This window comes from Lagopus muta, chromosome Z (genome assembly GCF_023343835.1).
Source record: "Lagopus muta isolate bLagMut1 chromosome Z, bLagMut1 primary, whole genome shotgun sequence".
Lineage (NCBI taxonomy): Eukaryota > Metazoa > Chordata > Aves > Galliformes > Phasianidae > Lagopus > Lagopus muta.
Genome location: NC_064472.1, coordinates 60,117,900 through 60,145,790, shown reverse-complemented (window position 1 = coordinate 60,145,790; position 27,891 = coordinate 60,117,900).

Sequence of the window (27,891 nt, the reverse complement as noted above, 5' to 3'; positions counted from 1 at the left end):
TCTAGTGTCCCAACACACTCTATGCAAGGAGTTTCTTTCAAATGTCTAATCTAAAGCTTTCCTTTAAAACAATTACCTATTTTCCTACCACTACACTCTTTAGTTTTTTTGTAGACCCACTTCAAGAAGGCTGCAATAAGAGCACCTCAGAGCCTTCTCTTCTCCAGATTGAGCAAGCCAAACTCCTTCAGCTATTCTACATAAGAGATTTGCTCCTGCCCTCTAATCATCTTAATAGCCTTCCCTGTGGACCTGTTCCAACAACTCCTTATCTTTCTTGTGCTGGAGGCCCCAGGCCTGGACACAGTACTGCATATGGGACCACACAATGTCAGAGAAGAGAGAACAATCACTTCCCTGTCACTTCTGGCCACCCCTCCTTTGATGTAGTTCAGGATACTGCTGACCTTTCAAGCTGGTAATGTACAGTGATGGATTGTGTGCAGCTTTACATCCACCAGAACCCCACCAGTCCTTCTTCTTAGGGCTGCTCTCAAGTCACTCATCAGCCAGGCTGTATCTCTGCTTGAGGCTGCCTCAATTCGGGTTCAGCACCTTCCAATTGGCCTTACTAAACCCCACGAGGGCCCACCTCTCAAGCCTGTCCAGGTGTCTCTGAATGGTATCTCTTCCCTCCTGCATTTCAATCACAACTTTCAGCTGTGTGTCATCAGCAGTCTTGCTGGTGGTGCACTCAATTCCACTATGCCTGTCTCTGACAAAGATGTTACAAAAGATGTTTACAAAAGGAAAGCACATCTGGTCGTGATTCAGGGGAGAAAAAGAGTCCATTCCCTTCTTTTCTACCGTGATCAGAAGACTTCTGCTTATTTTATAGCCCCTGTAGTTTACTGCTTATATACTAATCCTTATCACTACCTTTACGGGTAGAAAATAGATATCCACTTTTCAAGTGAAATTTCCTTGAAGTTGCAGAAGTTTAATCCTGTCCATTTACAGAAGGAATCCAGGCAGGGTCACAGCACATCTCAAGGGCACAGTACCAGGAATAGAGCCTGGTGATCTCACTGCCCTGTCCATTATGTACAGAAGGTGCCCAAATTCAATTATTGGTGACTCCATTTATGTGCAGTACATTACGCCTTTGAAGATCTTATCTTCCACCTCCATTCATTGAGTAAGTGAGAACTGTATGTGATAACATCGTAAGGATTTCAAAGGGTACTTTAATTCTTACACTTCAAAAGCTCAACTGCACAATTCTCTTCTAATGAAACTTTTGCTACATGGACTTAGTAAGAACTTCCAAACTTAGAGCATTCCAAGGTCTTTACACATATATTAATGCACACTATCTCTTTTTCCATAAAATGATGACAAAAGGGAGTCATTGTTCATGTAACATGTATACCTTCCAAGACTGATAGGAGTTTGGCTGACAGTGCCAAGTATAACTAATTAGAGAATTAAAATTAAAAATTTGGTTATAATGTGAAAATATACAAGAAGAAGGCATTTGGGATTACCTCTGATTCATGCTTAACCTTGCTTTCATCCTGGCTACTAAAATGTGTTACTAAATACAGGAGAGGCCATTTCATCATGGGACCATTTAATTTCATTAATGAAGCTTACAAGCAAAATGTGGTAGATCGTGGAGGTGGTGGCAGCATGCCAGCAGAAGATGCTGCTTATGTCACCACTAGGAAGAACAGAACTTTGCTCAGCAAACTTGCTTTTAAAAAAATATCCCTTTGCAGATATATTTGATTCTCTACACACACATCTATCATTAATTCACCACCAGACTTACTTGACAGATCCTGATGTGAAATCCAGTGAGTTACATTGCAATAATGAAGTACATGACTGTCCTGAACCCCGTCAGTTAAATTCTGCCTAAATCCTATCACTTGTTCCTATTAAGAGCTACCTCTATGTCTTATCTCTGCAGAGAAAGATCCCAGCCACCAGGAATGGACTATACCTGGGTGAGAAACAGCTTCACCCCTGCTCAAAACATAAAACATTGCAAAGAAATGCTCAAGATTCAGTAGGACGCACAGAAAAAAAAGTCTGGAAGTAACAGCAGCTAGTCCTGGACCTATTTTATCAAAATATCTGTTGGCATTTTATCATAAAATCTCCATTCTTCAGAAGATGAAAAGATACCACATTAACTCCAGGCCTCTTACTGATCCAAGTCAGCTCAAATGGACACAAGCAGTTTTTAGGAAGACTTAAGGCAAACACAGTGCTACTGGTTAGCATGGTGGTTTTCGCTGCATCCCCAAGAGTTCAGATAGGGCCATTTACATGAAACTTCAGCAAAGCTGCACCTGAGGAGCAGTCGTGCAGCACAGCAAGGAAATCTGTATTCCTGTCTGTTCTCTGTACTTAAATGAAGGTACTCACTGTTTTTCTAAAGGCTTTTCTTTGTTTTTTGATTTCTGTTTTTTGTTTTGTTTTGTTTTGTAGTGACTGTATTTCACTATGTTCTAGTTATAATACTGTTTCCATTATTGTACTGCAGAAGACCATTGAGCTACACATATGTAAGAACAGATCACCAAAATCAGTCTGAGATCTCATTAGCACTTTCACGGAATAAGAGTAGTGCAGTAATTAAAAATACTGAAGAGATCAAGTATTTCATTGAATTTAGATATGTGCAATGCTGCTTAAATGAAGTAAGAAATTGTCAAGGCATTTGTGTTACAGAATAATGTACTCTTTAGGCACACTCGTTAGAACAGTATAAGTTGTTGATTTACTTCTAGAAGAGGCCACTAGAAATTAGAGGGAAATGTGCCTATATATATATACATATATTGTATAAATATTTTTTTTTAATTTATGTGTGTAATTCCTCTTAAATAATGGGAACTGTATATATGCACTGTGATGCACTTCAGATTGGCAACAAGAATGAAACCAAGACAGTTGTTAGAAAATGCAGCAACGTGTGTCTTTAACAGATGTTAAGAAACCATAATTCTCCCGAGTACTAAGACGTTCATTGAATTTGTGTTAATGAGTTTTTGATAGCTAGATGAAATATGTGATACAGTTGAAAAAAAAATCTTTGTTCAAGCTTTTTTCTTAAACAAAAATATATATATATTTATATATTTCAGCAAATGATTTACAGAGCTCACACTGAAATCAAGACAAACTTCTGAAGTTTCTGAACACAAAGGATTGGTGTCATTTACAGTATGTTTCAGGATCTTTAAATGTGTTTTTTTTTTTTTTACAATAATTTGATTGCATTTACGGAGGTTTTTAATGAATAATAGTAAATACGAAAGATATTCCCACTCCCAAAAAGGCAAAAAAAAAAAAAAAAAAAGTGTAATCTACCCATAATATTATTAAAATTGTGCTGACTTGGTATCATTGAAATTATTGCAGAAATGTATTTCATTTTGCACCAGAAACATTTTAACAACCATTCATCATAGCATACTATTGTCAACAAAATCAATTTTTTTAAATACTCGAAAGAGAAAAATAATTAGTGAAAGTCATTACATAATCATTAATATCTTCAATTAGTATCTATCCAGGCTGTTATCCAAAGTGACAAGAGCATACATAATTGATGCAACATTAAGAAAGCAGAATGAGGCAGACATACCTCAGACCTGGATAAATTTTCTGCTGCTTTTGAGCTGCAATCATTTAAAGAAAACATTTCAAAAGAATATTCCAGTATTCCAGTAAGCAAATTAGTTTTCATGCATATCGTTTGGCAAATCATACTTGACTTACTCGTGTACAAATCCCAGTAGGGCTGCTTCCGCCCTCGTTTTAGATCAGACTCATCCTGATGCAAAATGATTGCAACTGAAACCTTCTCTGGTGCGCTCCATGTTCAAGAAAAGCAGGATTTCAGTGCTGCTGTATTTGCTGTTATGCTGTGTTGGTGGATACAAACTACCTAGCTATTCTTCACAGTGACCTCAAGAAGGTGCTTCATGGGAGCAGAATTCTGGTCTAGCATTATTAGTAAACATGTCCACCTGCTAGAGAAGCTTTTGTTCCGCTGAATAAATACTCCTCAGAGAGAAATGTGTGTCTGCAATGCCTTGTGAAGCAATGTCCCAGGGGTTACCCATTCTCCTTCTCCTTTTGAGTGCAGGCAATATAGAACGTTTGCCAGGCTTGACACTGTCAGTGCATGGTCAGCTGGACATACATCAGTTTGGACTTCTTGCATTTCAGTAGTACTGCCTTCGATTGGTAGAGGAGACCTCATGCTGGTGTAATTCCAGGAATAATTCCAAACTGACATCTTGTTCATTCTCCTCGGGAAGATAAGTCACTATCTGTGCACTGCTCTGAAACACAGAATTTTTAAGTACATTAGAAAAGGATGCTTGTTGAAAAGGAAGCACACCCATTTTTTCTTGTTTAAGTAAAACTTTAAACAACAATTCCTTCTCTCTTTTATTCTTTGTGAATTAGAATGATGCAGGTAAGTATTCACGTACTGAGACTCAGTTTATAGATAGTAGGACACAAAAATAATTATACATTAATGTTTATAGATATTTTGCACTTTAACATTCTTGTCATAAAAAAATCATTTTTATGAGAATAAAAGTACAACTGACGTAGCAATATGAAGTGCCTCAACTCTAGGAACAGGACTGGAAAAACTCCTATTTTAATACCAGCTCTGCTATATTGTACTTGACCTTCAGAAAACTCTTCACCCCGCGTATATCTCTACTCCTGGGAAATGGAAATAAAAAGATCATTTGCTCTTTGCTGCAATGAATGTGAGGCTTACTACCCCAGAGTGAGTATATTGTTTTAAGGCACTGTCATTACTGGAGATTCATGCAAAATTCTCTTTTGAAAATATAGTGGCTAGGCACAAAATCTACTTAATCATGAGTGATTTATATGATAACTTTGCAGGACTGAGCTTCATTCATACAGCTTTGATTTTTTTCCACACAGGTACTATTTTACAAGCTAAAGACCAAATAATCTGAGCAGAATAAACGCTTTTTATGAACACATTGTTACAAAAAACCTAAATATTTTCATCTACAGTGAAACTGTCCCCCCAGGTCCTGTTTGCACACGTGGGCTTAGGCTTCCTCCATCATTTCCATGAGGTGGGTTTGCAGCCCAGCTCTGGCCTGGAACATACTCAGTGCTCCCTTACACATTGGCTGGCAGTTGACTTGTGCTTCCTGCAGCAAGGAAAAGAGAGCCCAGCCACCTCTGGTGAAGAATTTTTTCCTAATCTCCTACCTAACCCTTATTTTCATTTTCTGAGTTTGTTTCCTTTTAACTACTGAAGCTGGTAATTAGCTGCTATGATATACACAGAATCAGCACACATAAAATGAAAAAGGTGAAAAGATTATTAACCATGGCACAGAGCTGAGTGTTAGAAAGACACAGAATAGAGATGTAAATACGCAGGAAAGTTTAAGGTTGAAAAACACTCTTTTCAGAGTTTAGATTGCTGCTGAGAAAGCCCATTTTATTCAACATTCATTAAAAATTATGGGGACATAAAATATTGCATTTGAATATTGTATTTATATTCTTTGTATGAACTGGTAAAAACTAGACTTCCAATACAGTTAGTAAGGAGCTATTGTATGTCTGCAGCTAGCACAAGCTGCCATTCTGATGTTGTGACAAAGATTGGACTGTCTAAAGAAAAGAAAGGCAGGGAGGTATTTACTGTTCATATCTTCAAGACAGTAATTCTGACAGTTTCAAGACATTCCATGAAGTTAGGTAAAACATGCTTTTTTCCCATTTTGAAGACATGTAAGCAAATATACTCCCTATAACCCACAGATGACGCTGCCATTCTCTGAAGTTACGTAGATTTGTTTTAAAATGTAAAAGTATGTAGCAATATAATGTGCCAATCATACTTTCTCAGAAAATGCTTCTAAGTGCTTTGGTGATCATTTTAAATACACACTCACTACTGTTTGATTATTTGTTTATTCCCTTAAAAAAAATAGTATCCAAAAACTGTCCCACCATTAAGATTTGCTAATCCTTCTTCCCTCTAATTTGCCTACACCTTAGAACAAAGTTGCCTACCCATTGGCTCTGTCTTTCAGCTCATGGCTGCAATGCTAGATGTGTTTGTTGCCTGTGTTTGTAGCACTGCCACAAGAATAAGGCATTGTTCATTCCTGGTGCAGTCATGTCAGCAGGTCACCCCCCTGTTGGGCTCAATGCAATGACTAATGCATGTGTGTGCACAGGGCCCGGGCCCTCGGGCGTTAGTGCGGGACAGAGGTGTGGAATCTTGCTGCAGTGCAGGAATGTGGAGATGGGTTTTACAGGACTGGGCCTTTAGAATGCGTTGAAACAGCAGATATTTCAGCACTGCATGTAGGAAAATCAATTTCAGGGAAACAAAAAGAAAAGAAAGAAAAAAAAAGCAATTTTCTCTGTTTTACTTCGTTCCCCAGTAGCATCATTGCAAATAATAACACAATAGTTGGACTGCTTGCTGTATTATCTGTCACTCAAAAGGGGAATCTCCTAGCTGTATGTTATATAGAAAGACAAAGGATTGCTCAACATAAGCATCCTAAACTATTTCACCCTTTGAAAAGCAACCTGGAAATGTAGGTTAACTCACAAACATGATGTTGCATAATTTGGCTTACGCCCCTTCTGTATTTATCCTTACTGAATAATATCTATCAGTGCAACCACCTGTGCAGAGCACTTTCTGGTTACAGTTCTCACAAAAGTGCTCCACTGTACTACTCCTGACAAAAAAACAATTATGTCTATGGGGAAAATGTTTTTCTAGGCTGAGTTTTGAGGGCTTCAATGTGTACAAGGGCTGCCCATTCCCAGCACAGATGTAGCCATCAGGGGAATTCAATAAACAAGCCCTCTGCATGGCGGTCTCTGTTTTATTTTATGCACGTTGAGTCATGGCAAGCTACCTTGAAGGGAACTCCTGCACACCTAACTATTTGCCAAGTGGGAGATTATTTATTTTAGATACACCAGAAGGAACAGAACTGAGTTTACAGTGCAATCTCTTATGTTTGTTTTGTTTTATTTCCAGTGATTCATGTGATGTTATTCTTGCTTCTTAGTCTGATGATGGAACTGTATGAACAAGACAGTAGGTCAATCTGGGTTGATTCTCTTGCTAAGATAGAGAGAAATTGGAAATCCTCCATAGATTGGCAGATATATATGCTTAAGAAATTTCAAAGATGGCATTTTACGTGCTCATCTACAAAGTTATATATATATATGTACACATATATACACACCCCACGAGTGCTATATTTAGCTGGATATATGCAAACAGACTTACTGAACTTACAGGGAATATTTGAGAGGCTGATAACCTTTTAAATCACGCCTATGTGATCCTTTTGCTGCGTACTGCACAAAGAATATTAAATATCCCATAATCATCCTTTAGACTGTGAAAATCAATTTCGTGTCAAGTCAGGTTCATATTACAATTTCAAACTTCTAGAAAACACAGAATAGACAAAACCTGTGTTTTTCCACAGTTTGCCAAGCTTGTTATAATAAGCACTGATAAAGTTCCTTGAATAAATAAGGAAACAATTTTTAAAACTTGATTAAGGTGAAAGGCTATCTTTAAATAATAATTTTAGCTACCAAACCCCAGCAAGCATGAAATGTGAGCAGCACAGCCCTGCCAGCAACACCATCCCATAATCAGCACAGGCTATGCCTTTCAAGACTGTTCTTCCTCCTAGATTCCATGCCAAAACATGACTTGCATTTGCTCCAACTCTTCAAATTGTGTTTTTGAGATGGCTACACAAATGAAACCTTTGAGCACTCTTATCACTTGCTACACCTTTGCTTCTCTACTTACCCCAAATACATGGAGATAGCAATCTTAAAATCCCCAAGAAGGAAAAATTCTCTACTTCTATTGATCTTATTACTGTTACAGTATTTCTTCTAGCATAACTAATAAAAAAAAAATCTTTTAAAAACCTTTTTCCTAAAGGTCCTGGAATGACTTCCTACAGTTTCTGAGAAGTTGGATGGTAGTGGACAAGAACTTCAATGAAATTCGGCAGAAAAATAAAAGAAAAACAATTTGCAATCTTCTTTGTTTCCTGTAGAATGTCACCAAATCAAAACCTGGAGAGGAACCACATTTTCGGTGTGGGACAGGAGGTACTTAAGTTGCCTCATCATTTTTGTGTTCTCTGCTCTGTAGCAAAATACTGTCAGACTGCAAATAGCTTTAAGCAGAGGGTTGCATGAGTAAAGTTTATAATATATGAAGAGTTTTGTAAAAGAAAGGATTGCACCATGGAAGGCAGATTGGAAACCTGAAAGCTGTAACTTCTAAGCTAGGAAAAGAGCTGTTCAGGGATGCAAGGATGTATACTTATCTGTAGTCAAACAGAGCACCAATATTTCAAAAAGTAAGTGAAGTTGGGCCATGTTAGGGAGTGAGATAAGAGACAGGTGATACAGAAGTTGGTTTTATGCATCGGTAGTTGGCATACTTCTGCATAAGTGAGCATTAATTTAAACATTCAAGTGAGCAGTCAGCTGCACTGCCTTGCCAGAAAAATATCTCTGCTGAGAACAAATCCAGGCCCTATTGCTCTGTTGGTTTTAAAAAAAAAAACAAAAAAAAACCACCACACCAAATATAATAATGGATGTTGTGAAAGCAAGAAATCATCACTCAATGTGAATATACATAATACTTGGAATTTTTCCTATTTATGCTGTGCTTATATGAATCATGAGCTTAAAATTAATAAATGTTTTTAGTTCACTACAACACACTGTAACCTACACAAATTTTTCAGTCACAGAGACTGTTGCGAATATTGACTCATATTTTGCAATAGCCCACAGGATTCCAGAGCTGACAAACCATCCCTTATTCCAATCTGCTTACTATGTACAAACATCAGTCAAAGGTTAACCAAACAAAATCAAAACTTCACTCTCTCTGTCATGCAGTACAAGTGTTTGGAAAAGGATAACCTGTGAACCACTAAATAAGCCCTACTGAGGGCCTAAATATGAGTGAAGCCAGTCTCACAGGGAAATGGTAACTACATACAAGTAAGGGATAGGGCCTATCAGATGAAGAAACGCAGCCAAGAATGTATGAGAAGAAAATAAAAAGGTGCTTTATCAAGCACTGTAATTAGCAATACAGAGCATGTGTGTGTGTGTGCTCTTTGGGGCTATGCCTCTTCTTTTTACCAAGAGAATATATAAACCCTTTATGAAATTAGTATATGCAGCCTGGGACAAAGGGGGACTGCCATTTCAACTTCTCAACAAAGAGCTTGTAGGAAGGCACTGAACTGCATGGATGGGACCTTTGACAGGAGAAATTTCTCTGCTCCAGACACAAGGATATCATCACACCTAAAACTAAGTCTTAGGATGAAAATTTTTATATAGGCTTCATGTAGGTACAAAGAAAGGAGAAAGAAAAATAGCAAAGATGAAATGGTGCACTCCTTTTTGTCAAATCTACTTTTAAATAATTCTGGGGCTTCTTTGGATGATGATTTTTGAGTGAGTACAAATGCAAAAAACAAAACAAACAAACAAACAAAAAGAAAACACCACCCTTAAAAATAGTGTCAAAATGAATAAATATTAAAAACAAAAAATTATGCATTTTCATTATTTAAATAAATTGTGAAAATGTATCTTTTGTTTACATTTACTGCACAGTCGAAAGAAAGAAAGAGTTCTGGTATGCAAATAAATGTAAATAAAATTAGCTACGAGAGATGGTTTAGTAGCTTGTGGCACTGATAGGAATGGGAGGGTGGTTGGACTGGATGATCTTGCAGGTCGTTTCCAACCTTGTGATTCTGTGATTCTGTGAAAATTAAAATGGGGGCTCTTTTGCCAAACTATTAAGTGATGGCAATTTACAGATGTTGCTCACAGACTCAGGGAGCCATAGGAGTGTACTATGTGCACAGATTCCTGGTTAGGGATAATACAACACAAGCCTGAGGCAAATGGTAAAAGAGAATTTAGATATCAGTGAAACAAATAAATGCCATCTTGTAAAATGCAGAGATACTTATGTCAGGTCAAATAAAAAATAAAGACAAGACAATTCCCTAAGGAGATATGGAAGGTAATGAAGAGGCAAGAGGATTAGAACTAAAATCAAAAGAAGGTGGTCTCCACAGATATTTTCCCATGCAAGATCACAAAGAATGTGCTTGTTTGGGGTTGGTTGTGTTTTTTTGTTTTGTTTTATTTGCTTTTCTTGTTCATTTGATTGTTTTCTCCCCTAAAAAATCAAATGAGAATGGGGTTCTCAACCAAATTTCTACCTCTTGTCCTTCCTTCAGCCCAGGATCACTGTTTGCACCACAGTTGCTTGTACTGCCTTCCTTTCCTCAAATAACCTTTCACAGCAAAGAAGGCTTACCTTCAAGTGCACCCTACCCTGAAAGCTCTACGGATACTCTCATCAGAGAAGAAAGAAAGCTCTCCCTTCTCCAGCAAGGAGTTTTGGCAAGGCTCATGAAAAAGTACCCATAAAACTTGAGTAAATAACAATTAATTTGCAGATACACTTGGAGATCTAGCCAAGACTGATTGCAAATACTTCTATAGTTCATGTCAAAAGGCCTTTTCATCACAAGGCCTCAGCATCCAAAGTCATTCTTTGTACTTATTCTTGTCACTGAGCAATGTTTGTATGTGGGATTCCTGCTATTTTCTCAGGATGCTCACATTCAGAATGGAGATGTGCTCTATTTACTGTGCATTTATTTATTTCCTTGGAACTCAAGGTACATTTGATGTTGAAGTACAAAGTCTAGTGAAAATTACAGAATTCTTTTGTCTTGTTAGAATTTCATACTGATACATTATATATATGTCTGTGCATGTGCGTGTGTGTGTGTGTGTGTGTGTGTGTGTGCATTTTTAGCTACGAAGGATTTAGGCATTGTGCTTCCAAAGCAAATAACTTTTCCTAGAGAAACTTTCTTCTAGTAAAATCTCAACTCAAGTCTGAGAACAGGATAAAATGAGAGGAGAGACATCAACTTCGTGACAAAAAAATAACTATGGTTATTCAGCAAAAGCAAGTTCAACTTACGATTGAATATTCCAGTTTATAACTTGAAAATTAAATAAATTCCCCAAAACTAAAAAGATCATCTGGGATACTTTCATGTTAGCATAGAAAACCGGACATTAGCTGAGGTGAATGTGGGCATCTTGCTATTCACTGCAGTGATGATGCTTTATGCAACCAGCAGGGAGGAGGTGAGCAGTCAGACAGGGCACTGGGGTAACATCACCAGTCAAAAAGAGAGGGCAAATGTAGGTCAAATATCTAGGTCAAAAAAGGTAGGGCAATGTGATGAGGGGCTTGAACACAAATGCAGAAGACTTGGATCCAACAGGGTGGCAGTGAACTAGAGAAATATGTGCTGTACCTTGCAGAACTGCCCTTGGAGATCAAATTTTCATCATCATTGAGTCACTGTGAGTTAGAAATGAGTGTGGAGTTAGGCTCCATGTGTTTGGGAATGTATCTGGAAAGATGATACAGTGTGATTGTCAGATCATTACCATTAAATAGAAGTATATGAATGAAATCAAGAAAGGAAAATGTGAGCAGAACAAAGGAAAAATATTCCTAATGGCAAATTCCATTAGACTGCTGAATGGTTTTCCAGGGGAAATGGTGGGATCATGTCCTTTACAATAAAACACAGCACAAAACACTGAAAAATATACCATAAGGAACAATCCTAGAGAGGTAAAGAAAGGTATTAGACAAGCCATAAGTTCTTCGCCACCTTTGCTTGCTGTGGGATTGAGCAGATACAGAGAAACAGAACAGCAGTAAGAAACAATAAATACTATTTCGGTTAAAAAAAAAAAAAAAACAAAAACCACCTCACTCCTTTAATGTCAGCATGACCTGTGAAAACTTTCGCACTTACATCTTTTTTTCCTTGGCAAAAGTGGGAGTACCATTAAGGCTAATACCAGTACTCATGTAAGTATGTGTTCACAAAATTGCCCTGTTCCAGAACAAGCTATATATCTGTTTAAGAATTCTGAGTCTTGTGAATAAGAAAAAAAGGTTCATAATATAGGTAGAACAGGAAGGCAAGACAGTACACACACCATGTAACACAAGTGTCCTTGCAGCCCAGAATGCCAACTGTATCCTGGGTTGCATCAAAAGAAATGTGATGGAGGTGATTCTGCTCCTCTACTCTGCTCTCGTGAGACCCCAGCTGGAGTCCAGTTCTGGGACCCCCAATCAAGGACAGCAAGCTGTTGGAGCAGGTCCAGAAGAGGGGCAAAAAGATGATCAGAGGGCTGGAGTACCTCCCCTACTGACTGTGCAATATTTTGTCATAGGTACTTTTTGCCTAATTTTGAAAATTAGTTTCTCAAAATTTCTTTGGAAAAAAAAAACAAAAAAAAGTTCGTTTGCAATTACTACCAATGAAAATAATCAGTCACGATATAACATGAATTTTCATGATTTCTTTCTTCCAAAAAGAAAATTCTACAGTGTCACCGAAAGAGAAGAAGTGGCTACAGAGTACTGTACCCAAAGTCCTTCAATGCCAGATTGTTGTTTTGAAAGCACCCCTAGAGTAACATAAAGGAACAAATGAATAACATTCATCTGGCTTTGTGTGTGCTCCCTCAAGGTAGGAGTGCACAAAGAAAAAGGTTGTCACCAGCTGTAAGGACTCAAAATGTCATGACACCACTGAAAGTGTCCAATTGCTCATATGATTGCAAACCTTCACACTGGCAACATTAGCACCATTATTGCCAACTTGGCATTTTGTCGTATTTATGATGTGTATTCTGGCAAGGCAAAGAAAATTTTGCAGAGGGGAGGCAGGTGTTGTAACTATGCAGCATTTCTTGGTGTGAGTACCTGAGAGCTGCAGCAGCCTACATTCAATAGGATACGATCAGTGCACTTCTCTAGACTCTGAATTTCATTGTCAGTGCCTTCTTTTAATCAGAAGTTTATAGATGTTTATAGATAATATTGCGACCTCCTCCTGGGTCATTTTATTTGGTTTATTACTTGATTCTTTATTTCCAGTTTTCTGTCATATGACAGGCAAGCAAAAACAAACAAACAAACAAACAAAAACATCAATTCAAAACATTGGTATAATGTCAACCGGTTCCAATGAAACTATACTTGAAGGTACACATTTATGACAATAGTCCTTTCTGATATGAGAGCAAGGGTCTGGGGTTCTTCAGAAGGGTTTTCGTCCAGAAATGTCTGTGGTTTCTGCCATGCACACACTGTGGACTGTCTGTGAGCTCTGAGATCTGAGACCAAACACAGATGCATCTGAAGAGGGTCATTCCCTTTGTTGTCATGAAAATTTGAACTCCTTTATTCCTCATTTTAGTTAGAGTATAATCCAAATAACCTACTTGAGAAAAAAATAGTGTTTACTTCTTAGTTAGTGGGAAACATGGAGCAATAAAAATAGTATTTCTTGAGTATTAAAATGAGCCAGCTGTTTCTGAAGCATGACTTTGCAATTCAAATCTAATTAAGAAAAGGCAGGAATGACATTCTAAACCTAGCAATGAGATGGCAATAATGCCCTATTAGAGTGTATATCTGTGCACAGGCAGATCTGTGCTTATTAAAGCTTATGTCTATATATCTTTTTATTGGATCAGCAGTTTTTAAAGAATCCAGGGAACTCAAATAGAAGATTGAGTTTTTTTTTTTAAAAAAAGCATTTTATGACATTGCTGCCTATTCATTACACTGTGTTGATAACAAAAGACTTTGAGATAAGTCACATAGCTCACCTTTAAAATCTCCATATTCAGTAGTTTCAGAATATGCATGTACATGTTGAGGTGATCATCAGATATTATATACTATAAAGAGCCGTAAATTTGTCTCACCTTTTACTGTTCCTGTGATGGTTAAGCATACATAAAATGCTCTGTAAATTTGGTATTGTGCTTCTTGCTACAGCTGAAGAAGTCTTAAAGTAACAATTCTAACAAGGGGCAGGTTTTCCTGTTCAGATGAAGGGCATATTTTCCACACATTTATGTCAATCTGTTTATTCAATGTGCTAAGCCAGTTCAGAGTTGTTGGCTGGTGTGACAAATAACCATATAACCTTATGGTATGAGTAATTAGGCTCAGAGATACTTCACTAACTTAAGAAAAAAAATCACCTGTCTGTACTTGAATGAGAATAGGAAAGTCAAAAGGTGCTTAGAAGAAATAGACATAAGGGATTCACTGACACTCAGAGGGAGAGTAGAATGCATATTGGAGGGCATAAAGGAAAGAGCTGTGGAAAATCAGACCAAAAAAAGCAACAACAATCAACAACAAAACAGAAAAAGAAGATATGAGCAAAATGTTTGAAGGAGTCTTTCAGTGCCTCAAAAGAGTGGACTGCACTTTGCAGAAAAGGTCTATAGATTACATTAGATTTTACAGAATAAGAGACTACGATTTCACAGTGCTCTTACACATACAAAGAAATCTTCATTTAAAAATGTCAGTGGAATATATAATATATCAAACAGTCGTCTTACAGAAGGCAGCCTTACGAAACATGTTTCAATGTATTTACTGAGGTTGGAAACACCGTAGCCACCAAATTGGAAAATAGTTTGTGACCTGAAAAATCCTGAGGATTAAGGTATTTTTTGTTTTAGATCTGAAAGGCTACATTTGTTCACATATTTTAATACATAATGTCCCTACTATTTTCTCACAGACAACTTTTAATTGTGACCCCTATGAAATTTTAACCATTACTGTCGCAGAGGCTGTTTCCATTACTTCCATGGGAATTAACTGTCCAGCGGCAAAAAGAATGGGAACTGATGCCTTGGATCAGACTATCCAGGCAGTGCACCTTGCCAGCATTATGTCAACACACACACAAAAATCTGCCTAAAACCAGAATGGCCCATCATGAAGCAACAACTCAAGAAGGAAATTTCACTTATTTTCTTTGCCAGTGAGCCACTTGTGCAGCATGTAAATTCCTGCATAGCATAACTGAAGCTAAGTGAAGCTCATTAGTATAGCTAAAACTTTGCTAGAAAATCACTACAGTTATTTCTTATGAAAGTTGATTTCACATGTAAATTCCGTAATTTAGCTTAAGAAACAATATTTTCTCTGTTTTAAACACCTTTAAGTACTTCTCAGCTTCAACAACAATTTCATGTAGATTACCTTATTTTTGCAGCAGGAAATACTCCCTGTAGCTTTGCGTGTTCTTTTGTTTAGATTCCAAATACCCCTCACACTTTGAAAAAAACACTAATTGCTGCTAGTTTTATCCTATGATGCAACTTGCTGTTTGCAGCTTCATGAGATTTAGAGTTTCCCTCTTGGAATCACATTTAGGTATTTTTAATAAGATCATCTGGAGGAGTAATTTAAACACTAATATTAGAGAAAAGAGAGACAGCAACTTTGTTTTGGAGTTTGTAGGTCACTCAGTTAACCAATAGCAATCTCAGTATAACAGGAATGGTTAAGCAGAAGTCATGGTTTTTATATGTCATTTAATTGAGTATAACCATAACATAAAAGTAACTGTTATAATGCTGAGCTGTAGGGCATAATGTCTGCAGCTTACTCAGAAGGAAATAATCTGTATGTATAGGTAAAACTTCAGGAAAATACAAACAAATTGCAAACTTTAACCAAAATTGTTCATAAAAAATAAGTTCTATGTTTAGTGTGTATTTAAAAACAAAAACAAAAAAGGGCAAAATATAATTTCAGAAACATGTTTCCATATGCATTCCAGTAAGTGCCACTCATTCTTCCCTTTGACTGTGCCATATTCTACAAACATATCGTGCTTTCCACAATTTCCTTGTTGAAAAGACATTCGCTTGAAAATGCGGAATACTAAAAACTCTGCTTTAAATTCCTCTCTCTACCTCAACTCATCTACATTTGCATTATAATTTTGTAATTTCAAGTCATTACCAATTAGAGGAGTTGCCATTTGTATCTACCAAATTGTTCTCTGGACACTGTCCTTATGTCTCAGTGCAAGCCTCTACCATAAGCCCACAGGTATTGCAGCTGATGCCTAAAGCCATGACACTGTCCTCCTGACAGCTGTGGGAGATTCTGGGTTCTCACATTTTCTAGAGAAGTTCTATTCAGGATTTTAATCTTACTAGTCATTTTTGCTGATCTGCTATGTCTACCAAATCACCTCACCACCCATTTCCAAAATGATTAATCCATCATTTCTCCTCTATTCTATTCCATTCTGTACCTTGCAAACTTACTCAGTTAAAGAATTGTGCTCCATCCTGCCAATGAGGGACTGTGTCTGTCTTTCAAGAGCAAAAGCAAAATTCCCACCAATATTATATGATATGTCTTAGTTCCTGCTGAGATGGAGTTATTTCTTTGGGTTATTTCATCACCGGTTATGATGCTATGTTTCAGTTCTAGGAGAAAAATGCCACTGATAACACGCTGATATTTATAGTTGCTGCTAAGCAGTGTTGTAGATCCAAAGCCATCCTCAGCAAAGAGCCCAAGGAACTGGCAGGGAACAGGATTAGGACAGTTGGTTCAATCTGGCCAAAGGGATGTTACATACAATATGCCATCAGGCAAAAGATAATTTGAAGGGAGTGGGAGTTTATCTCACCCTCTTCAGCTGCTTGGAGTGCCTAGATGGGCATCAGTCAGGGGGTGGTGGGCAATTCCTTGTGCATCACTTGCTATACACATACATTTATGTGTATACCTATATATATTTGTTACAATTATTTTCCTTTTCTTAGTAAATAGTTTTATCTCAACCACAAGTTCTACTTTGTCATTTTCCTTTTTTTCCAATTCTCTCTCCCATCCTTCTGGGGAGGGAGCAAGCAAAGCACTATGTGATGCTCAGCCATCATCTTCAAGGTTCCCTCCATACTTCAGCCACTAGTCTATAATGTCTGGCTTAACTGGAAGTTCATTTCAGCCAGCCATGAACACAAACACCTGTTATCTTCATTAGTGTGTATCAATGTCAAGAGAAAACATTCAGACAGTATAATTTATGGTAGAACAGATAACAAATATTTCTACATCCAGGACAAATGTCGTGCAGGTAAGAAGCTCCATAATATGAAACTCATTCAACTCCTCAGGAGCTTAGAAGAGTCTGACAGAGGAACTTTAAGAGGAACTGAAAGGGGCCAGTGAATTTTCTTTACAAAGCTGTCATTTCTAAAGCACCTAGGGCTAACAACAGCTGAAGAAGCATTCCATTATAATTACCTTCCTAGATAGAAAATCACTTTAATAAATAAATAAATAAATAAGTGATGTAACTGAAACAGGTAAGGAGCAAGAAATAACAAAGTTGCCCATGCCTGAATTTTACTTCATTTCTTTTGGTTCCAGAAACACTCAGGGCTGTGCAGCCTTTGCTCTCTGACACAATTTTGTTCACGGCTGTATATATTTTTACCCAAAGACGTGGCTATCCTAAGCCAAGAAGACATCATGTCAAATCAGCTATCTTACTGGTTAATTTCTTACAGCTTGCGCAATGTTTTGAATAGAAAACACTGTAAAAGTGTTTAGTACTATTGTTGACAGTTCTTGTAATTCTAAACAATAATATTTAGGTTTCTTACGGAGGATGCATGTACTCCTTCCTACATGAGATTGCTTCCCTTTATGTTGAGAAAATCGGAAAGCTGCATCCACTGTGTTTTAGGCTTTCATATTTTATGCCTCTGAATGTCACAGCCTCTGCATACCTAAGGCCACATCTGCCAAAGGCAAACCTATTTTTAGCAGAGTAAGTTCATGTGTATGCTACTGGAATGCATCTATAAGAGGTCTCTGTGAGAGGCAATAAACACTAGCTACTCAGCTGAATGAAGAGTTAATGTTTTGATTTCTTTCTGGCATTATCTCCTCGAATTCAAGGGCATTATTTAAAAAGTTTACATTTACATATTAATTAAAAACCAGCAATATAAAGGAGGTATGTAAATGAGGTAAGCACACAAATTATGACACAACTGTTGAGATGTATATCTTTAAAAGAACCTGGCTGCCCAAACTCCTAACCAAGCATAAATCAATCTTTTGTGAATATACCCTGCAAGCTGGTACTTCCATGGTTGCATACCTGAAGTAGGTCCCCTGTGTGCAGTTGAGACCTAGAGTTGAATGCTTTACCTCCATGAAACTCCTGATGCAAGCAGAGGCTGGGGCCAGGCCCTGCTGCAAGACACCAACACTAGGACAATATTTAGACAGCAATTTCTGGAGCAACATTTGTGTACTCCAGGTTTAGCTAGGTTAGTAGCACACAACTTGTAAATAATTATTTACCAGCACTGTCGCTGGACAGAATTCTGAAGTCAGAGTTACTCTGGGGACATGCTCCTCAGAGCCTGTTACTTAGGACAAATAGTTTTCTTCTGAACTCCCTATTCCCCACTGCTTTTGCCCCAACAACACTCTTCCTATCTCTAAAACGCACACGGGAATGCAGACTGGGATGAAGGAAATATTCTGTCTGTGAGGCCTTCCTCCAGCTGAGGAAGACAGAAAAACGCTGTTGTCAGCATAGAGGCTGAAGAAGGCCCAAGAGCCGAAACATCACCTTCAGCTCGGTTTCTATAGTTGAGCATCGTTTCCTATCAGCCCTCCTTTCATTTTCCAGCTGCCACGCTATCAGTACTTCCACTTATCCTCTTTTTATGAGGCACCAGGCACCTTCCTTGTGAGGGATCTCATGGTGATCCAGATCAGGCCATTGATTTTTGAGCAGACCCTCCTATTAGCATCAGTGAGGAATACTTTTTAAAAATCAATGGCACAATCTGGCCTAAAATGAGTGACTAAGTCTTGGAGAAAAGCAAGAAATGAATAGCAGCTTAATGCAAAATTAGATGTTTTGTGTGAGCCCCTAAAAGTTAAGCATTACAGCATATCCATAGCCTTTAGGGTTTTTAATACTTTTCACTTACTTGGTGGAGGATGGAGAAGAGGCAGTATCTTACCTTAAGTGAACAGAGAAACAGGTTGAAAAAAAGCAACTCATGACAATTATCTGTTATGGGACTTTGCCATATTCCATACATTTTTGCCTCAGTGGGGGAGAAAAGAAAAAAAAAAAAGATATAATTATTTTTAAAAAGTTCTTTCTACCTTAAAAGTATCATTCACATTTTCAAATGTTCATAAAACACATTACTCCTTTAAAAAAATTCTTATACCACTAGCACATGATGATTTCACATTTACTGATGTATATATTTATATTATATACACTGACGTTTGTATTGCTTTCTACAGTATGTTTCCATTAACTATCATAAAAATACTCTCCATTTTAAAAGAGCATTTAGAGTTTAGTTTAAAAATTACAAATAAGTATTTACTGTAAGTAAACAAAATTTATAAATAAATAAATATTGCAGCTTCATTTTTTAAGATTATTTTCTAAATTTTGACAACCGTGGCTATTTGCAAAAGTTACAAAACTCACAATAATGTAACTATGAACCTTCTCTATTTCTACCTTATTAAATAAAATGCAAGAGTAATTAGATAACCCAAACCACTGCTTTAAAAGATTAATTTGAAAAATCAACTTTCAGATAAAATGTACAAAACCAATACATTTTGCAAATATATCTTCAACATTTAAACTGGATCATCTATAATTTCAAATTGTTTCTATGCCTGATACTCAAGTTGTCCTCACAAAGACTGTGCAGTCCTGCTGGAAAAAATAACCTCCATCCTTAATGTATACCAGTACAGTTTAGTCTGACAGTGTTTCACTTTAGTAACCTGAGTAAGCAAATAAGTAGAATTTTACTTCTCTTCTTATAATTTAGATGCAGAATAAGCTAACTACTGAGTAAAAATAGCCACTTCTAATAGATAAAAGCAATTTCAGGCTTGCATTTACAAGCAAGTCTAAGGACTCTGCTTTTTTGTCAGTGCGGAAGCAGGATAAATCAGCTGTTCCACAGACTTATATAACATTAACTAAGAAACTGATCTCTGCACATTTATCCATATGGAAGAAGAAATGAAAATTTTTGTGTGTACTGTGTACAGTCTTGAGTTCAAGTTCTGCTCATATACATTATCAAAAATTATTGTTAAAAAGGATGGTGATTGTGACTAAAATCATTAATGATTTTTTTTAATCATCCATTTAGTCTGAGAATCTGCTAATTTCTTTCTTTCTATTTTTTAAGGACAATCAATATGATTGGTTAAATTACTCACTGTCATAATAGAAAAAAACTTGTTCTTCATTACTGACATTTTTTACCTACCCCCACTGATTTGGATTTTATTTCTATTGCCCAAACTGACTAAAGGGATGTTTGAAGTGTATGTACAAGTTGGGAAAACGAAAAAAAAAATACTAGAAAAAATGGTTTTTAGCTTTTTTGCTTAACCCAAGCAAGAATACATCTGCACAAATAAATTAAGACTGAAGTCAAGCTGCATAGGAGTTGCAAGTCAGACTGCCCCTCCACTGCCATTTGTCACACAGCAACAAATTGTAATGGGATATTGGTAGGAAAGGTCCAATCTCTACTGACATACCTCCATCCTCCTCTGACACTGTGGGTCAGTATCATAAAATAGGAGGCAATACTTTCAAAGCAGCCCTCATACATTTAAATCTTGCACCATGTTTTCTTCTTGGAGTTTGCTTACTTTTTACTTTATACACTGGGTTTGTTTTTCAGCATGCAAGCACCTGCACCCACACAACTCAGTGATGCACCTACAACTCAATTAGACAGGAGACTATATTGCATCAGAGCACTATTCACATAGGAGAAAGGGCATCCAGTGTGAAACTCCTATGCAGTGATATTAGAACACAGAGAGATAGAAATTAATAAACCGTATTTTTTCTCCAGAAGAAAATTAAAACATTTTAGCAAACATTTGATTTTTTTTTTCCACTTTTTTTTTCCCAAACACTTCCATTACCATATTCATCTTTCAGTGCAATTATAAAAGATGCTACACATGGCCCAGTGAGAGTGAGAGTCTCTCAGAAATAATCAGGTTAAAGCCACACACAGCAAATACCAAGTATATCTCTACTGACACCTTGCAACTCAAAGTTGTGGTTCTGTTTTCGGTTGTTTCATTGTCAATATTGCAAGATTTTAGATATCCACACAATGTATTTGAGTCTCGGGAGAAAGAAAAGCTCCTTCGTTGCTCACTCTTAAGCCATCAACAAATAGTACCAGCAAGAACCAAATTAAATATGAACAGGACCCTAGGGTGCAGCAGGCCCAGCACTGCCACTGGATGAGGCAAGGAGTTGTTCCCTCTGCTCTGTGCATCATCACCTCCAGCACCACGTGTGGGTAGGATGGCACAGTGTTGGAAGGGCATAAAGCTATTAGAGAACATCCAAAGTAGGGCTACAGAGGGTGAAGGGTCTGGAGGGCAAAATATGCAAGGATTGACTGAGGCCCCTCAACCCAGAACAGAGGAGGCTGAGCAGATCTCACAGGTGCAGCATTGATCTCTGCTCAACTCAATAATCACAGATATAAAGTAGGTTTCTTTCTTATCATGTCTAGTAAATTTAAGCTCAGGAAATTTCCTTTTTACTCTGGCTAGTGTTTATCATGTAGTACTTTTTTTTTTTTTTTTTTAAAAACTCCCAGCTGTGTTTAGGATAAAATTAGGTTAGGAACAAAGAAAAGAATCAGGAATTACAAAGTTGGTTTTGAAGTACTACAACAGCTCTCCAACTCCATGAGGACAACACAGGTTAAGCCTTCTCACTTCTCAAGGAGATCTGACAATCTGGCAGCCACTGGCCATTGTGTTCAGATTTGTTCATATTCCTATGAATCTATTCCTTTCAGAAGATCAAGAATTTCTAACGTGAAGCAGAAGCTCTTCAACAACAAATGTCCCACATATACATTCTCCCAATCTTTTCCAGTGGCTTTATGGCTGCCATTTGCCTCAGTGTTAAAGCTTAGACAGGAGTATTAGGATGCAGTTTGTTCTGTCAGAAATTCCTAATATGGTACACTACATTTCACTGATTGCTAGATTTGGGTCAGAAAATAAAAATTCCCTAATGGCACATTGACTCTGTCTTGAAATTTTTGTTATTGTTCTTTTCCCTGCATTTGAAGTTTTAGACCTGCTGAGTGACCACTACAAGGTGGTAAATGATCTCAACTTCCATTAACATTAAAATGATCATGTCACAGAAGATGCTAAGCTTTTTGTGGAGTTGTATATTTGCAGGGTGCTGTGGGAAACAAGATCCACCTGTTCAAAGCAGGCAAGTTTCAAGAACTTCAATATCTACTTAACCTGATAGGTTCGGTATAGGATGGTGGCTGGGATCTTTTCCTTCGTTGTTGGATTTAAAATATAAATAAACAAATAAGTGAAGAAACCCTTGTAAAGATGTATAAAGAATTTATTCCTATCCAATTTAAGAATCTGTTCACGAAGATGTAAAATCCTCAGCTGGGTCCATTGAGATTAAACTAAAGCGTGTCAAAACAGGACAGGAATTCAACTGTCAAGCTTATGAGTCTCATCCACCATAGCGCTTTCTTTAAGAAAAGTCCATTCCTGATTCTTGTTTTTTGAAAATGAATCTCCTGGATAAAATTGTCATAAGAGTTATTTCTACATAGGCTTTGTAAGAATTTCTGCAGACCCCCCTGACAGGGAGATTCTGGCATCCACTTATTTGCTTTGATACTCAACTTTCTTACAAGTTGCAAAACTATCCTGAAGTCTAGTTACAGGTGCGACATGTACTGACATGAAGATCACACAAGCTTGTGCTCCTGAAAACCACCATTCTGTGTCTAAAGTAAATAAACTTTCTGAAGACCTCCTACATATATATATATCCTCCATAGATTTATTTCACGTCTATCACACTTTGCTAAAGTAAGTGATAGCAGAGCTCCCTAAGAGTTGGTGGCTTGTCCAAGTTATTATAGATAAATTTTTAAATTTATCTCAAACTAAATCAATATATGGTTTCAATTGTACACTGCCTCTTAAGTCAATACTCATATAACACTTTTGGTGTTATTTAGAAGATCTCCAGGCTTAAGAGATGCTACTCTGAAATGAATTTCAAGACAGGATGCTTTGAAGAATTTAAAAAAAAAAAAAAAAACAACAACAAAAAAACACACCAAACAAAACAAAACAAAAAAATGATAAACTGTATCAAATGAGCCATGGAAGTTTGCTCCAATAAGCTCTAGTTTATCTAAAACTTTCTAAAGTTAGTCTATTTAAGTCAGTGACCAAAGAACATTAGAAGTTTTGCTTATCATGAACATGTGTCTAACAAGCAGTCCTTGAACTGACAAACGCTGAACGTGCAGCTTCATCATTTCACATGAAGCTGTCTCTCCTTCGCTATAATGTCAGAACAAGGATGACTATTCAGTTCACTACATTTAAAGAATCTCTAGAAGTATGGCGTATGTCATCTCTTAATTCAAAAGTCAAAAATACTTGTTGAATATTTAAAATTATATTAATTAATTAATAATTAATTAATTAATTATATTAAAATTACATTATATATATTTTAAATATAATTCTGCTCCAGTAAGGTCCTGTCAGCCTCAAAATCAAATGTACCTTATTTTAAAATTAATAAGAATTTTTGAAGGGCATGATATGTGAAGTGTCCTCCCTCTACATACATATACATCTTCGCATACACACATGGATGCACACATATGTAACACACATGCTATGTCATATTATTTCACACATACACAGAAGGGACCTTAAAGTACAGCTAGTTCCAACCCATCTGCTTTAGAGACCTACCTAGCAGATCAGGCTGCACTGAGCTCCAATTAACCCACCTTTGAATGCCTCCAGGGAGGCATTCAAAAGGCTCATTATTAATTTATACATACATTTTCTACCAGATTTGAAAGAAGACAAAGTAGTGAAGCAGCAAAACCACAAAATGTTATTTTGTTAAGTTTATTCAAGAAAAGGGAAAAGATACATCTTCATTTACTAATTTTCAGAGATTAGCAGTAAAGAGTCTCAGAACTGCACAAGCTTTGCAGTAATAACCATTTCCATTCACATTCACAATAAATTAAACAATTAAAACAATTTCATCTGGCTGGCTGTGAGATACAAATTCTCCAGTCTGTCAGCTTTAGTTCATTGGCTGTTTAAAAGACATTTTTAAAATGTGAACAGAAAACCTGTCCTTATTAGAATGGAAACTAAAAGATAGCAAAACTTCAGAAAAAATAGTACTTCACTGGGATTTCATTTTATGTCACACCCAATCTGAACTAATTCAATTAACATCACTGTCAGGAAGCAAAGCTAGTAAATCAGAACGTGCCCTAGTCTGCAAAGCCTGAATTCTGTCAATGATGGCCTCTCTCATAAGAAATAAGGAGAAAAGGAATGGAGAAACTTATGACATAGATCCCATACAAAAGGCTCCACCAAAAGTGCACCACTTCTCATCCATGCCAGCCCTACACCAGTCTCCAGTCAGGATCATGAAAGTGGATGCAACAGCATGCTAGCAATCAGAACTAGCAGGACAACATAAGAAACCATGGATGCAACCCCCAGACCCCAGTGTGTGCCCTCTGCTCTTGTCCTCCTCTGCCCAACAGAGTCCTCAGTCACATTCCCACACAGCAGCACAGCTTCACCCAGTTTGTAGCTGACATGAAAATATGAGCATAGCAGGGGAAGGAGCCAATCCTTTGACTGCAGTTTTCTGTAGGAGTGATCCCACCATCAAGTCACTGCTTTGAGGAGAGTTACCTTGCATGCACTCCTGGCACTTTCAGCACCATCTCCTCTCCTACACCTGTCTGAAACGTAATGAGCTCTGTCTGCAAGCAGCAATTCTCTGAAGCCACACTTAAGTATTTTGGTAATGATTTAACCATTCTCTAGCACCAGACCATTCTATAGCAGGCAGCTGGTTTACACTGGGCTTGTTCCCACATACCTTGTGTGTCCTCTCCACAAAACCAAGCATCCAAAGGCTTAGGACTGTAGTGTCCAACAGATTGGATACACTTCCAAGCCTCATTTTGACATCAGCTAGAAAACTGAGCTTTTAATAAATTCTCTTAATATTCCCCAATTATATGCAAAATATTTTCCAAAGTATTATATAAATATTACATAATATTTATCCCTATGTAAATATAACTGTGTAATATGTAATTGTAAATGTAAATGTGTAATATGACATATTTCTATTTCACTTGTCAATAGAAAAAAGTAACTTGGATACCATCCTACAGAAAGTGTAAGAAAAGACAAAGGCAGCACATATCTATCCGTGTCAAATAAATTGAAGGAATGTGCTTCTGTCTAATACAATTATACCTTTGAGATCTTCAGCATATGGCCACACTTATTAAGACTACAATTTTCACTTTTCATTTTTAAATGTATATTTCAAGCCAATGCTTGTGACTCCTGGGACAGTAGCTAGGCAGCAAATACTAACACAAGGGAAGTTTTTCTGTCTTGTTTCCTGAAACCAATGTGGAAAGGAACTGTCTAGGATTGTTTTCATGAAACACTTTATTCAAAGATTTAACTTTAGGCAAAAGAGTCACTCAGAAGCAAATGACAAAATAATAGCAAAATTTTAGAGATGAAAAATATACAAGAGCTGACCTGGTCAGCACTCTCCAGTTTACATTCTGCAACCTAGGTTGGGTTCTCTCTGGGCTTTTTTTCACTCCAGCTTTAAGTGGCTCAACTACAGTGTCACCATCATTTCCTCTGAAGTGATTCCACAGTTCATCTCCTTACCAGAAACGTTTGCAGATATTCATACAACCAGTTCCTGTGCTCGGTTTCTTCTCAGTTACGTCTCCCACATACCCTGTCCATCATGTCAGCACTGTTCTGGCATTGTGTTTCATTTTCAGTTAGATTGGACAGGTTTTGGTCCATGTTACAGAAAAGTCCAGGCACACACAAAGCATGGCCAGCTGATGCCTGCATGCCTTTGGGAGCTCAGGTTACTTCTACCTGACTCAAATGCACATTTGCTTTTGATTATCAGTTAACTCAGCTAGTTCTCTTCAGCTTTCTTCTGGAATCACTGACTTAAAAGTCTATTCTGTAACTTAAAACAATTTTCCTTTTTAAATTAATCTCCTCACTTTGTCTCATTATAGTTTTTTTGGACTGCATACTGTATTCTGTGTAGTCTAATACTGTCATCTGGAAATCATGGGTTACCAACTATGATGTCTTTAAATATATAACATAAAAGACAGTGATGATGCTACTATTTTTTAATCATATTTCAACTTTGTAACTTACTTTTTGTCCACTTTTCCTCTTAGATCTCTTCCTATAATTTAGTATCTATTTCCACAGGACACCTATTTGTCTTTGAAACTTTTTTTCTCACAGTTACCAATTTCCCTTTTAGTCTCTTCATATTAAATTGCGTATTTTGATTTCCAGGCCACACTGCTAGTAGGTCTCGATTATTAACTCTGTGTTCAGAGAACTAAATAAACTTCCTTAAAATCACGAATCTGTGCAATTAATTGAACATTTTTGGGGAACAAATGTTAATTTGTGAATTCATCAGAGCATTAAAATGCTTACTGTTTTGTTCATTTTTAGGTGAATGCATCATATGAGACTTGAGGCTTCAAATTTCTCTGATCTTTAACATTTTCTGTAATTAAAAGCTAGTTAAAACGCTGGAAGCAGCAAAACCAGAGGGATGAAAACAGACGAAGCACAGATCGAAATCAGGTATAAAACTCAAAACATACAAAATGTTAAGCACTAAGGAGCAATTCTAATTTTTCTGTGCGATAGGCCAAATCTGTTTGCTTTGGTAGTTTATATGTATAGGAGCTGATTCATTTAAGAGACATGATAGGTGAGTAACAGCTACCTGAACAACAGGGAGTTCACACGATGGGGCTCAATATGTGACTAATAGTTCATACAGTGGCTTTTGTTTTGGATGGTGTCGTGGCCTGCATTCCTGCAGGTACTTGAAGATATATCATTTTGAAAACACAATGCTTTAAACCCAATCTAAGAAATTAAACATTTGTGTTAAATACGGCATGCTATGTTTATGTGTGCACAGTGTGAACATGCCTGCATACTGTATGTTATTAGCAAAACGTGCTCAGACAGCTGACGTTCATTTACAATAACTGGCATATCTTTTTCTTTTTCAGTGGTGGTTGTTTTGCGGATATTGAAAGACAGGAACAAATCTAATGAATATTTGTAGGCAAAATACTTCAAAATAACATATTTCCAAAGTGACAGAAGTACTTAATTTCATGAATGTATTCCATTTATGTTCAAGATGGTATATTTCACTTGGAAAATGTATGACACTCAGCACCATCTATCAACAGCGTTTACAATAGGAGTGGTATCTTTCGAATGCAGCATTTACCAGTCGCCACTTGTCATTAAATGTAACTGTATGTTCAGGAGGTTTGTAATAACGGCCTTTAATTAAACTGGGGACTCTTAGAGGGATTCTGTTGCCCTTTGATGTTCTTAATTATTGGTTGTATCCAGCCTTTTATGGAACACTTAAGGTTAAATTAAATAATTAAAATATACCTCCAAGAGAAATATAAAGACTTTACATGTTTTAATTGAATTTCTGAATTTCAAGGTGTTTAAAATAATAATACATGTTTTATTTCCTTATGATGACTTACTAGAATGCAAAATACATTAAACTAAAAATTGGTAGGTTTATATGAGAACAATCATTAAGCATGATGCATGTAAATGTGCTATTTTCTATGCATGGCTGGCAAAAGTGCTAATTAAATAGTTGGTATTCAAGACTATGC